Genomic DNA, 14,734 nt, shown 5'->3' with positions numbered 1-14,734 from the left:
CCTGTTTTCCTTTTCTGTGAGAGTGCGGGGTGTCAGGCATGATGGAGAACAAGTCTGCAAATCTAAATGCTATGTGATAGGGTGTAAACAATGTAATACATGGTTAGGTGTCATCACAGTCAATAAAATAAACGGTAAATAAATGAATAAAACAAAAAGTACAATGAATAACCACACCAAACATGATATAGACTGAACACCTGTCTGGAAGTTCAATCCTATCTTTAAAATACATGTGAAGACTACGTTTTCCGAGGTTGGGGCCTGAATTCAGGCCTAGGGAAGAGGCCTGACTTTCTGATCTTCAAGCATAGAGAACTTCCCCTTCACGCAGAGTGCAAGAGTTACCCAGACCCCGAGTCAAATCCCAGGCCTTGCAGACAAAAAAATAGCACACATTTCAAGCCAGGTAGCTTCATTAGCATTTTTCATATTTTTTAAAGTTCACTTTAAGGTTCACCTGTATTTGATACATTTTGATTTTATAACATGAGAGTTTTTTAAAAAGGGGTTTAAACGTTTACATTTCAGCATAGCACATTGGTGTTTCTATTTTGAACATCTGCCATGAAGAGTGAGAATGAAAATGAGTACATCATTCCTCCCTAGAGGGACAGTTGATGTTATTTCTATTTAGAGTTATTTCTATAACTATAAACTCTCTGCAATTGCATCGTGTGAGTTTTCCTCAGTGCCTACCACAAAATACAGTAGGAGAGTTCTCATACCACAAAAGGTTGGGTTTCTGAATGAATACTAATTCTGTGAGGACAGTAGGTACTTGTAAGCATTTTGGGAATAAAGTGAATTATAAATTGAAAAACAAAAACATTGGGACTGGGATGTAGCTCAGTATTGGAGTACTTGCCTAAAGAGCATAAGACCGTGGAAGAAAAGGAAGGCAAGTTTCCTAAAGCTCAGAAGGTTAGAATTTTATGATCCATACGAACAAACTTCTTTCTTCTTTTTTTTTTTTTTTTTGTCGGTGGTGGGGCATGAACTCTAGGGTTCGCTGCCCACCTTCAGCTCTTCAACTCATGGCAAGTCCTCTAATGCTTGAGCCACAGTGCCATTTCCGGTTTATTGGACATAAGGGTCTCACGGACATTCCTGCCCAGGCAGGCTTTGAACTCCCATCCTCAGATCTCAGCCTCCTAAGTAGCTAGGATTATAGGTGTGAGCCACTGTCACCTGGTGCATGAACAAACTTATTAAAGATTGATTCTGAGGAAAGGAACTTGGAATACACTTTTAATATATATAATTTATAAAGCCATGGTTAAGGCACTAATTCAGAAGTATTTATTCATTGGCTAGTTTTTTAGTTTATTTAAAGATATATATATATACGCATACATTTTTAATATATCTACAGATATTATTAAAACATAGCTTTGAAGTGTACCTAAAAGCATATGTGCTCATGTAAAGTTATACAACTGTACAAGCTTGATTTTTTATTTTCAGTTTGTTGGTGCCATAAATTAGGTGGGATGTGTGTACTGTTGTTTTGTTCTCTGTTTTTGGAGGATTTCTCTCTGCTTTCTTCCCCTATCCACCTCTCTCTGCACTTTAATTCAGCTTGCTCTTTCTTGGCTTGATTGTTCATAGCTGATTTTCTACCACTTCAGCTATACCTGTAGCCTTGCTTTTTGCCAGTTAATTGGAGATGTCGTTTCTCAGGCTTTTCTGCCTGGATTGGCTTTAAAATTTCATCTTCCAGTTCTCACCTCTTGAGTAGCTGGGATTAAAGATGTGAGCCACTGGGGTGCCTAGGGATGAATTCGACTTTGGTTGGTGTATTCTTTCTGTTTTTCTAAGCATGGGATCATCTACTATAGAATTTCTGTGAATGTCCTGGGTCTGTAGTAAGGTATATAATACATATGCTAATCTGTATAGTTCTCATAAGATGTAATCAATTTAATACATGTTATAAGTGTAATAATAGTCAATATAAATAATGAATGAATGAATAGTGCAAGAAATAAAATACATACACAGTAAAATAATATGCGGTAAACATTGCCACGCCGACCCCAGTAGAGTCTGCTTAGCATGGGAAACCATCTATCAGACCATGATAGGGGCCTCGAGACCCATCTCTGAGTTTTGGGACTTCACCGAAGTCTACCTCAGAGAATGGGGCTTTACAGAAACCTATCTCCAAGTTTTGGGACTTCACCGAAGTCTACCTTGGAGAATAGGGCTTCTAAGAGGCCTACTCCTGGGAAAAGGCTGGCAAAACCCCTGGGAAAAGATGTGTTTCTGTCTTTCTTCTCCTCATAAAGAGTGCCTATTAATCTTTTACTGTTTCTACTGCTCATTGTACTTACTCATTGTCAACGTTCCCTTATTCAAAGCTCTTTCTTAAGAGTGTTCACGACTCCAATATCTGATGAGTGTCTTAAAAATATGACTAACTCACCAGAGTTAAGTGCTACCCTGAAACCCCTCTTATGGAGGCTAGTAGACAAGTTATAAGTAAATATAAAAGTATTGGGGGTTTCACAAAGTCACTCCAGCAGAAGGAATTGTAAGAAATTTACAAAAAGTTGTAGGTGCGGCTAGAACAGAAAGAATGTATGGCAATTGCTGAGATAACTACTTAGGAGAAAGAACTTCCTCATTTACTAAGAGACTTGCTAAATCTAAGTCTCCTTGGTGCTTACTATTAAAGAAGGAACAGGAAAGATCTTAATGGGACAGTTAAGGCCTCTATAGAAAAAAGTAGTGGTTAATTGGTGACAATCATAGAAACCCATTGTATTTCTTAAAAATAGAGGTAAAGCTGGAAACAAGTGCCTATCAGGCGACCAGTTGGTGACCACCCAAGAATGAAGCCCTGCAGCAAGATTATGTAACCTTTTGCCCTTTCTTATGGAGACTTTTGCTATAAAAGTTTGTTATCCTCTGCATTAAATCGCACTCAGCACTCAGCATCCACTCCTAATGTGTGTGAGTTGTCTGTTCGCCATCTCCCCGTCCTATTCCAGGTTCCTCCCCTAGGTATCCTCCGTTGTCCCGACAGAACCCGGTCCGCGGCAAAACATAAGTATGTTGATATTAATCATTATTTCAAATGTGGATGAATATTACTTTAACAGGACTGGGGATTGAATTCAGGCCTAGGGAAGAGGCCTGAATTGTTTGTCTTCAAAGATGGTGAGTTTCCCCATCCCCCACAGTGCATTAGATTTACCCAGACTCTCAGTTCAAATGCCAGGCCTTAAAGGAAAAATAAAAGTTTTGAATGCCAAGCTGGGGAGCTTCATTAGTATTTTTACAATTTTTTTTCGTGGGGCTTGAGCTCTGGCCTTGGGCACTGTCCATGCACTCTTCAGCTCAAAGCGAGTGCACTACCGCTTGAGCCACAGCACCACTTCTGGTTTTCTAGTGCTTTATTGGAGATAAGAGTCTCATGGGCTGTACAGCCTGGGTTGGATTGAACCACAATCCTAAGCCTCTTGAGTAGCTAGAATTACAGGTGTGAGCCACCGGCGCCCAGATATTTCTAATATTTTAAAATTTTATTGATTGATTGATTGGTTGCCAATCACGGGGCTTGCACTGAAGTTGTGGCAACACTGCCTGAGATTCCATCACCCTAGGCTGGGATGGTGCAGCCTCTGGACTCACGGCCGATCATGGGATGGTACGCCTCAGGGGCTGACAGGAAAACAAAATGAAAACAGCACCAAAAAAACCCGCGATCTGTGGATGGTCGGCGGTTTCTTGGTTTTCCTTCCTTGCATGGTGACCATCCTGGTTTCAAATGACATGGCTGCAACCTGTAGGTTACCTGGCACTGCTGAAGGCTGGCAGGCTGGCAGCGAAGCCATAGGCCAACCTGGACACCTAGGTCCTGAGTTTGAATCCCGGTCATGCCACTTCCAAAGGGCTGGGGAGCCTAAGAATCTATTGCCTTTCCATAAGAGCACCAGAGGACTGTGAACAATGTCATGGTTTGATGAGTAGTTCATCAATCAGTCTAGCAGAAAATTAGACCCAATAATCACAGGACACCGACTGATTTTAATTCATAGTTCATTATGCACTAAAAGAATACTATTGATTAAATGGAGTCCTCACTAAAGACCTGAGAATCCGTAGGAGCGTAGTATGTATAATTGAACACTAAATAGATATTTCTGGCAGTATGTAAGTATCTAAATTTATATTTACTTGTATAGCATCATCTGCATAGAACATTTTTGCTATTTTGGCCAAACCTGGAACTCGATCCCAGGTCTTCAGATCCACTTGGCACCTGCATGGGCTAGATGCTGCCATGCTGACACTCACCCCTTCATGAATTGGGCCTCCTAGTCCCTCAGTCAAGGTCCCATCATTGCCAAAGTTTCTTCCTGGTGTAAGATTCCATGTGTGACACCTGTTTTCCTTTTCTGTGCAAGTGCTGGGTTTTAAGTATGATGTGCATGTTATGTATTCAAAGCTATATGCTATGGAATAGATTGGAACAAATGTAATAAATGTTATAGGTGTACTCACAGTCCATAAAATAAATGCTAACTCAATCAATCAATTAATAATAATAAAATATAATGAATCACTCCAACAAACATGATTTAAAATGAATATAGCGATATAACTCCAATATTTAAAATGTCTATAAATGTTTTGTTTTTCAGTACTGGTGCTTGAATTCAGGCCTAGGGAAGAGTTGAGAAGTGCATGCATGATTCACATAGGAAATGATAGGTAAGATCTGAATTAAGACTGCATGAAGTGTGACAATAATAATTACATTCAGGAAATTGACGAATTGGGAAAGATCCAAGAATTGGTAGTCACATGGAAGATAGGATTCCAACACAGCTCACCACATCTCCTACTCTATACAAACAGGCCTTTATTAGCATATTAATTTCAGCTTATGAATGGATGAATATGGTGCTCCACCCCCACCTCAGGGCTAGATCTCACGTCCTGTGTATGGCCTACCTCCTTAGTGGCTCACAAGCTGGTGTGCTCATGTTGACCCATTTGGCAGTTGGTTCTGCTAGGCCCTGAGTTCTACTTCTAGCATTGCCAAAAGGTTCATCCTGATGTGAGATGCCAAACCTTGCAGATGTTTTCCTATGCTGGGTCCTGGGTCGCAGCTAGGATATAGAAAGCATAGGAAACTCTATACCCATTGGAATAGGTTGTCATCCATGTGAGCACAGTTATATATTTCCTCCTATACTCAATAAAATACACAATACATAGATGAATAAGACACAAAATAAAAAGATTAACTGAAAACCAGGTGCATGCCACATCGTTATGTAAATAGAGATCCTATGTTTAAAAGAGGTGGGCTTGTCCAGTGCTGGGGCTTCCTTTGCATGGTGACAATTCTGGGTCCAAACATGGCTGCCTGCAGAATGAAGGTGACCTGACATGGCTGAAAGCCTGCTGGTTTTTTGGGGTGCCACAGGCTAACCAGACAATGGAGGTCCCGAGGATGAATCCCAGTCAGCCCTTTTACTATGAGAGAACTGCTGGAGATCCTGGGACACTGGTTTCTGGGCCTAGGAAGGGTCCTGGAATGCAATCAATCTTATCTTTGAATGAGTAGTTCCTGCTTGATGTGAGTAGGAAATGATAGGCAAGATTCATGGGATATTGATTATTTTTAATGAAGAATTGATGAAGCATGACCATAATCATCACAGTTATGAAATGGAGGCATCGGGGAAGATCCAAGCATTGGTAGTCACAAGGTAGATCCCATCACAGGTCTCCATCTCTTCTACACTATAAAAATATGTACTTATTTGCATACTAACTTGCACTTACAAATGCATGACTATTTTCCCCCCTCCTAATCCCCTTCTCCCAGGGCTGTATCTCAAGTCCTAGAACTGGCCTACCTCCTTAGTGGCTCACAAGCTGGTGTGCTCACTTTTGCCCATTCACCAATTGGGCCTGCTAGGCCCTGAGTTTGTATCCCAGCACTGCCAAAAGATTATCCTGATGTGAGAAGCCTATCGATCCATCTGTTTTCCTGTCCTGAGAAAGACCTGGGTCTCAGGGAGGACGGAGATTACTACATAGGCAACCCTATACCCAAAGGAGTGGGTTGCCATCCATGTCAGCACAGTTATATCTGTCATCATAATCAATAAAATACACATTGCATCCAAGCATAAGACACAAAATAAAGAGAACGAGTATACTGAATGCAAGATGCCACCCATCCATGTATGATAATATAGATCCTGTACTTAAACGATGAATTCATGATTATATTGATCCTCCCTTCCAGGGCTCAGTCTCAGAACCTGGGTACATCCTAGCTCCATAGTGGCTCACAGGCTGGTGTGCTCAAATTGACCCAATTCACCAATTGGGCCAGCTAGGCCCTGAGTTCAAATCCCAGCACTTGCGAAAGATTCATCTTGATGTGAGAAGCGCATCGATCCACCTGTTTTCCTGTCCTGTGAAAGTCCTGGGCCTCAGCCAGGATGGAGAATGGTATATAGGCAACTCTATAGCCATGGGAATAGGATGTCATCCATGTCAGCACAGATATACCTGTCACCATACTCAATAAAATAAACAATACATCCATGAATAAGACTCAAAATAAAAAAAAGATAACTACATTGAATGCAAGATGCATACCAAACCTGTATGTAAATAGAGATCCTATATGTAAAAGAGTTGGGCTTGTTATTTTGTCCAGTGCTTGGGCTTCAAATCAAGCCCTGGACCAGGCCTGACATTCTAGTCTTCAAGGATGGTGAGCTTCCCCTTCTCCCACAGTGCAATGGGGTTACCCAGACCTGAGTTTAAATCCCAGCTCTAGCAGTATCACAGTGTGAGTTCTTAGCTAGGGTGCTTCATTCATAATTTTTTATTTATTTATTTTTATGCCAGAGCCGGGCCTTGAACTCAAGTCATGGCAACTCTGCCTCAGCTCTGATCATCCTAGGCTGCAGCCTCTGGACCCACAGACCTCGGACCCTAAGATCCAGGGGCTTGCTGGAAAAATAAAAGCCCCGAGGGGGAATAAAAGCGGTGGAAAGTTCCACCTGGCACTTTTACATTTATTTTCCTTTGCATGCTGACCATGCAGGGTCCAAACACGGTGGCCTGCAGAGTGAAGGTTACCTGGTGTGGCTGATGGCCTGTTGGCCATCAGAAGAGTCAGAGGCCGACCCAGCAACGTAGGCCCCGGGGTCGAATCCTGGTCAGCCCCCATGCATTGAGGGAATGGTGGGAGATTCTGAGATACTCATTTCCAGACCTAGGAAGAGTCATGGAATTCGATGGATCTCATCTTTGAATGAGTAGTTCCAGTTTGATGCTAGTAGGAAATGATAGGCAGGACTTATGGGGTATAGATTATTTTTAATGAAGAGCTGATGAAACATGGCCATAATCATCACAGTCATGAAATGGAGGCATTGGGGAAGATCCAAGAATCATTAGTCACAAGGTAGACTGGATTCCATCACTGGTCGCCATCCTACTCTATACAAATATGTACTTATTTACATACTACCTTTAGATTATGAAAGGATGACTGTTGTGCTCCCCTTCTCCGCCCTGCCCCACGCCCACGCGGGGCTCAATTTCAGGTCCTGGGAATGGCCTCGCTCCTTAGTGTATCACAGTCTGGTGTGCTTACCTGGACCCATTCGCCTATTGGTCCTGCCATTCCCCGAGGTCAGATCCCAGCATTGCCAAAAGATGAATCCTGATGTGAGAAGCCAATCGTTGCACCTGTTTCTCTGTCCTGTGAAAGTCCTGGGTCTCAGCTAGGATGCAGTATGCTATATAGGCAACTCTATATTCATGGGAATCAGTTGCCATCCATGTCAGCACAGTTATAGCTGTCATCTTATACAATAAAATACAAAATGCATCCATGACTAAGGCACACAATAAAAAGAATAACTACACTGAATGCATGATGCATTCCACATCCCTATGTAAAGAGAGATCCTATGTATAAAGTAGGTGAGCATATGATTTTTGCCAGTGCTCGGGCTTCAGTTCAGGCCCTGAGACTAGGCCTGACCTTGTAGTCTTTAAGGATGGTGAGCTTCACTTTCCCCCACAGTGCAACAAAGTTACCCAGTCCTGAGTTGGAATCTCAGAGGTGGCAGAAAAATGGTGAGAATTCTGAGCCAGGGTGTGTTATTGTTATTATTATTATTATTATTATTATTATTGCCAAGCATGGGACTTGAACTCAGTTCATGACAACTCTGCCTCAGCTTCGATCACCTCAGGCTGGTGGGCTCCCATGGGCCTGTAGCCGATCCTTGGATCCTAGGCTCTAAAACTTTGCAGGTAAAACTGACAGAAAAATGACAGGAAAAGATGACAGAAAAATGACAGAAAAAATGTCGCAGGATGGATTTTTTATATTTTCTTGTTTTGCACGGTGACCATCCTGGGTCTGAATTACACGGCTGCAAATGGTACTTCACCTTGCATTGGAGAAGGCTAACGGCCCATCAGGGAAACCATAGGCCCATGCGGCAAAATAGGCCCTGAGCTTGAATCCTGGTCCTGACACCTACCAGTGTGGGGAGATCCCAAGATACTTGTTCCTATGCATGGGAATAACAATGAAATGTTAGCAAACGCATGATTGAATGAGAAGTTTCTGCGTGTATTGGTCAAGTCCAAAATTAGAGGCAGTGATCCTAGGACAATGATTCATCTTAATGAATGGTTAATTAAGCATGAAAAGAATACTATTCCTTCAATGGTGGCATAATAAAGTCCTAAGAGTTAGTAGGAATGTAGTTGATGTCATTGAATATTAGGTAGATATCTCTGCCACTATGTACAAATATTTTTTTTTGTTGTTCTACCACCTGTCTATCCATGTATGGCTATTTTGTCCACTCCTGCAGCTCAATCTCAGGGTCTGGAAATGCCCTGGCAGCTTCATTGGCTAGAGGTTGCAGTTTTGACACACCCATTCAGGGTCTGAATTGGGTCTGCTAGGCCCTGAGTTCAGATCCCAGCACTGCCAACAATTGGATCATGGAGTAAGAAGCTGAGTGTGATAGCTGTTTTCCTTTTCTCTGAGAGTCCTGGGTGTCAGACATGATGGAGAACACATGTGCAAATCTAGATACTATGTGATGGGTTGTCATCAATATCATGAATGGAATGTGTGTCATCAGAGTCAATATAAAATCTCATATCTAAAATATATTGGGAACTCAGAAAATTAAATCGCCCAACAACAAATCCTCAAAGAAACAATTGCCCAATAAAAGAGTGGGCAAAAGACTTAAAGAGAAACTTCTCTGAAGAGGAAAGATGCATGGCCAATAGACACATGAAGAAATGCTCAACCTCCCTAGCCATAAAAGAAATGCAAATCAAAACAATATTGAGATACCACCTCACACCAGTTAGAATGCCTATAATCAAGAACTCTAATAACAACCGATGCTGGAGGGGATGTGGACAGAAGAGAACCTTACTGCATTGTTGGTGGGAGTGTAAACTTGTTCAACCACTTTGGAAAGTAGTATGGAGGTTCCTCAAAAGACTTCACATAGAACTCTCCTATGACCCAGCAATTCCACTTTTGAGCATTTACCCAAATGTTTACAAACAAGACCACACTAAAGCTACCAGCACGACTATGTTTATTGCAGCACTATTTACTATAGCTAAGATATGGAACCAAACCAGATGCCCCTCAGTAGATGAATGGATCAAGAAAACGTAGTATATATACACAATGGAATTCTATGCCTCCATCAGAAAGAATGACATTGCCCCATTTATTAGGAAATGGAAAGACTTGGAAAAAATTATATTAAGTGAAGTAAGCCAGGCCCAAAGAAGCATAGGTCCCATGGTTTCCCTTATTTGCAATATCTAGTATATGTCTGGGTCAAGCAGAATAGGTCAGATAAGGTGATGTTAGGGAAATGAACCCTAAGATATGTACTCAAATGATTTTTCTCTCTCTTGTGATTGTTTCTAACACATGTATAATATTATTTCTTTGTTGCTTTGTACGTCCCTCTCCCACAGTATAACACCTGCTTTCACTGTATTTGATGTCGGTATAATTTGTGGAGGGGAACAGGAAAAATTAATCGTTTAAATAGGGATACAGGTGGACCCATTGCAGCAATGAGATGTACAAGTCGTTATGTCAAAAATGAACTTTACAACATTGGTGCAGGGGGAGTGCGGGGGAGGAGCAGGGAGGATTGGTTGGGGGGGTGAGAGGGAACATGGGAAGGGATGGGAAGTGGAAACAAAGGAGGAGGCTACAATGCTTGATATGAAATGTACTCATTATCTTGCCCATGTAATTGTATCCCCTATGTACAGTATTTTCACAATTAAAAAATGGAAAATAAATGAATAAAACAAAAATACAATAAATAACCAATACAAACAGGACATGGACTGAAAATCTATATGTAAGTAGAAATCTTACCTTTACAATATATATAAATAGAATTTTTCCAGGGCTGGGACTTTAATTCATGCCTAGGGACCAGGCCTCACTTTCTTGTCTTCAAGCATGGTGAGCTTCCCCTTCGTCCACAGTGCTTCAGAGTTACCCAGGCCTTAAGTTCAAAATCAAAGGTAGGAGAAACAGCGTGAATTGCAAGCCAGGGAGCTAATTTTTTTCTGCTTTTTTGCTTTTTTTGCCAAGCATGGTCTTGAACTCAGGTCATGGTAACCGTGCCTCAGCTTTCATCACCATAGGCTGGGGTGCAGCCGCTGGAAACACAAGCTATCCTGGGATCCTAGAACTTCAGGCCCTGTGCAACGGGGGAATTGCACAGAAAAAAGTGGCAGGATGGCATTTTTACATTTTCTTACTTTGCAGTATGGCCATCTGGGTCTGAGTGATCTGGCTCCAAAACATACTTCACCTTGCATTGCTGAAGGCTTGCAGGCTACTGAGGAAGCCATAATCCCGAACAATGATTAGCCAAGCACCAGTGGCTCTCACCAGTCCTCCTTGATACTTACAAGGCTGTGATAGGAGGATCATGGTCAAAGTAACCCTAGGCAGGAAAGTCCTTGAGACACCTGTCCAACCTCAATGCCAACAAAGCCAGAAGTAGAGCTGTGTGGCTCCAGTGGTAGAGGGCTAATCTTGAGCAAGAACACCTCATGGACTGTGACCAGATGCTGAGTTCAAGGTCCAGGACTGGCAAAAACAGACATACACAACAATCTGTGCAGCCATCTGGCTAAAGCAGGTCTCCCTCTTGTCCCCAACTGGATTGGACAGACTTTCCTGGTAAAGGAGCTGCTGTCATGTTGACTAGGCCCACTTGGTCTGCATCCCAGGATTCCAGGCACACCCCCATTTTTTCATCGTTCTTTTTCACCAATGGGATCCAAGAATAGTGGACATGCCCATATTACATGCTTCCCAGTAGCACCTGGAATCCCTCTGTTGGGTGACACCACTATCAGCAGTTGAGGAATGTAGAGGTCGCTGAGTGGTGAGCAAGAGACTCCAGGTGACTTTGAGGTAGAGTAGGAAACGATGTCCTAGTCAGTGAGTGGGAGAATAGAAGATTTTCTAGAGCCTGGGAATGTAGCCAGCCCAACTTTCCCGTCCTGGCGCTCAGATGTCTGAAACAATAAGAATCAATGAGAGAACTGTGGGCAAAAAGCTGCCACAAGAACACCAGCAGTATCCTCCCGACAGACCTGAAACATTCAAGAAAACAAAGAACACGAAAAAGGGAGGGATCCCCAAGACAAACACCACTGGGGAGCGAGATTGTATGGAGAGTCCAGCGAAAGGTGATGCCGACCATGGGCCTACCCTGCCTTTGGACTCAGTCACAGCCACCAGGGTCCAGAGTGTCAAGGGTCCCAATCCCACCAAGGATCCACAGAGATGCTACCTGCATATGATGCCCACCCTGGACCACAGAAAAGAAGAAACCAGGCACTCTGTGCCAAGATCCAACCACTGAAGTAGGGAGACAGACCCGCAGGGTCAATGGGAGTAAGAGAGGGAGAAGATAGACCAGATACATGCAGCACCAAAAATGGAGGTAGAAATCCAAAAGGCACCCATACAGTGGTTGGTTTCGGCAGAAAGCGATTTACAATGTGCACTGGCCCAAGTGCAGTAGGCCGCTGATGACAGAGAAAGGGAGCATGAAGCTCTCACCAGCTGCCTACAAGCTACAGAGTGGGGTGTGGCAGAGCTGGAGATAGTGGCTTCTCTGGTCACTGCTGCAAAGGAGAAGACCAAAATGTTCCTCAAACAGCTGAATGATGTGATCCTTCAGCTCGAGGAAAATACCAGAAACTTTGATGACCTGGAGCAAGTGAACACAGAGTTGCAGCAGAAGGTGGAAGTGCTGTAGGTACAGAGGAGCAACATGAAGAAGAGAATATGCAAGTTCCAACAAGCGCTGGAGGGCATTAGGTACTGAAGATGGAGTTGAATAACCTGGAGGAACAACTTCATATCCAGGTCCAGGAAAACCAGTCTCCGTCTTCAGAACGTGGAGCAGTAGGAGCAACTGCAGAGACTGGAGGAGAAAGCCTAGGATCAGCAGGAGACCCCTGAGACCCCACGATGTGCATGTGTGTGGGATAGACAACCGGAGGAAAAGCTGGCCCTGCTGTGGGACACTCTCCACCGGATGAGTAGTGAGAAGGAGGAGCTTGCCAGCATCCTGGACACAAAGCAGCAGATGAAGAAACATCTGCGGGAGCAGTAGGACTGCTCAGAGAAGAAGATAGAGAAATGGATAGTGGTGGCTGAGAGAGAGAGAGCCAAGCAGCTCAGGAGCAGCAGGAGCAGTCCCTGGGCCAGTGCAGGAGTTCAGAACCTCCTGTGAATGGCACATTGTCTCCAATGAGCGATTGTGGTCTGAGAAGGAGGCCCTGCAGCAGCACTTAGAGAGGCAGATCCAGCTGCTGGAGCAGCTGATGCAAGTGAAGGGCTCAACAAACTGGAGGGACCAGGTGGTGTCCCCGAAGTGGCAGGACACTCTCAAGTGCCTGGAAGCCACCAGATCACAGGAGGAATGCCTGCAAGCCCAGCTGAGCTTCCTGGCTTTCCCTGGGGAAGGGGAAGGGATGAGCCCTGGAGAAGCAAAAGGTAACGAGGTGAATCCCCCCCACCCCATGTGACCATCACACAGGATGGAGAGGTTCCCCAGACCAAGAGTGACATGGCTCTGAGAGTGCTCTTGGAGGATGAGATCCACAGGGGGAAACTCCTGACCCAAGAATGGTGGGCTAGCTTCAGGCACCCCATGGCCAACCCAGCAGCTCAGTGCCAGACTGAGCTGGAGCCACAGACCCTCATCCATGACCTGCCTGATGAGGTGGACTTCCAGAGTCCAGCAGGTGAGCTCCAGCATTGATGCAGCCAGCTTTTGGCACACATCCAAACTATCAAGGAGTCCCTCATGGTGTGTAAAAAGCAGATGTTGTTCCTGAATGAGCTATGTTGGGAAAAAGCCCAGTGCATGCACTGGCTGTCTCAGGAGAAGATCGAGAAGAGGAGAGTGTTGAGGAGCTGCTGTCACTCCTAGTCAGGGAAAGCACAGACAGCAGTTTCCAGATGCCAGCACAGGCTGAGCCTCCCATCCCCCTCCCCAACACTGCTTCAGAAGCAACTTGAAGACAGCATGGAAACTGCCAGAGGAGAGGTCAGTGTTCCCGACCCCATAGTGGATTCCCCCAAGGAGCAGGTCCTGCCCCAGATGCCCCACATCCAGATCTGCCCACAGCTTCCAGGCTCAAGTGAGGAGTGCTTTCTCACTTTCTCCGGTAGACTGATGTAGATGACGACTCTCTATGTGACATACTGACTCTCAAAAGCGTTAGCCACCAGAAGTAGATGACCAAGTGGCTTTCTCTCAGGCCTCCATCTGCCGGGCAACGGGAAGGTTAAACTGGGGGTAGGGTAGGGCAGAGGCTGAAGGGAGTTGGCCCAAACTCAAGGGACATCTAATGGCCTATTGGTGGCCCATTGGTGACTTCTGGCATGCTAGGCAAACACTCTACCACTGATCCACATTCTCAGCTAGGATGATTTTTCCCCCTCCCAAACCCATATGGCCATTCCTCAGATAAATAGGAAGTAGGGGCTAGGATGAATATGAAGCACAAGTCTGGTTCAACCCAAAATATTCCCCTGCCCCCTCTTCCCACACCCTGAGTTGAAGTTTTTCTTCTACCATTGAGGGATGAGAGAGGGAGGGGGGAGTCCCAAGAAAATACCAACAACAGTGGCCCCCTGAGTCCCACATCCTTCCCCACACAAGTGGTCCTCCAGATTCCAATCTTACCTGACTCAATGTGAAGTCTACACTGTCTCCCCACCACTGCAAGGGTCAGGATGAAATAAAAGTCAGCCCAGGCCTCAGCCCACACCCAAAGTGGAAGCTCCTAGTCCCAGACCTACTTCCACCTCTGACTGCCCCTAGTTAGGCCACACCCACCACTCACCACTATGATGGTGGTGATGACCTCATGGATGGATTCCAGGAAGAAGGTCTATGGCAAAGAGCAGAAGCATCAGGGTGAGCAGGGCAGAAGGAGGTGGGGTGATTGCTCTGGGATCTTCCTTGGAGCCCTCCCATCCAGCCAGAACCATGCTGACCCAAAGCACGAACAAGGCCAGGGGGTGAGACGATGGAGGAGCACAGGATTAAAGGAGGTACTGCTTTGTCTTGGAGGACTTGATTAATTCCAATTATAATTAATTCCAATTACATTTGGCCCATGCCAA

At 44.4% G+C, this 14,734-nt stretch overlaps 1 long non-coding RNA gene across 1 annotated transcript; it reads right to left on the bottom strand.

Annotated features, from left to right (window-relative positions):
- Nucleotides 1–7,651: 7,651 nt before the first annotated feature.
- On the bottom strand, nucleotides 7,652–14,386 carry LOC138826288 (uncharacterized). The gene is made up of 4 exons (XR_011371637.1): nucleotides 14,292–14,386; nucleotides 11,406–11,601; nucleotides 10,442–10,574; nucleotides 7,652–7,750 (listed from the first exon to the last, which is right to left on the bottom strand). It is a non-coding gene; the product is annotated as an uncharacterized lncRNA (long non-coding RNA).
- Between the last annotated feature and the right edge of the window lie 348 nt (nucleotides 14,387–14,734).

This window comes from Dipodomys merriami, unplaced genomic scaffold (genome assembly GCF_024711535.1).
Source record: "Dipodomys merriami isolate MVZ:Mamm:240054 unplaced genomic scaffold, mDipMer1.0.p SCAF_141, whole genome shotgun sequence".
Lineage (NCBI taxonomy): Eukaryota > Metazoa > Chordata > Mammalia > Rodentia > Heteromyidae > Dipodomys > Dipodomys merriami.
The sequence above is the reverse complement of the archived record's forward strand: the minus strand, read 5'-3'. Positions and strand labels throughout refer to the sequence as shown.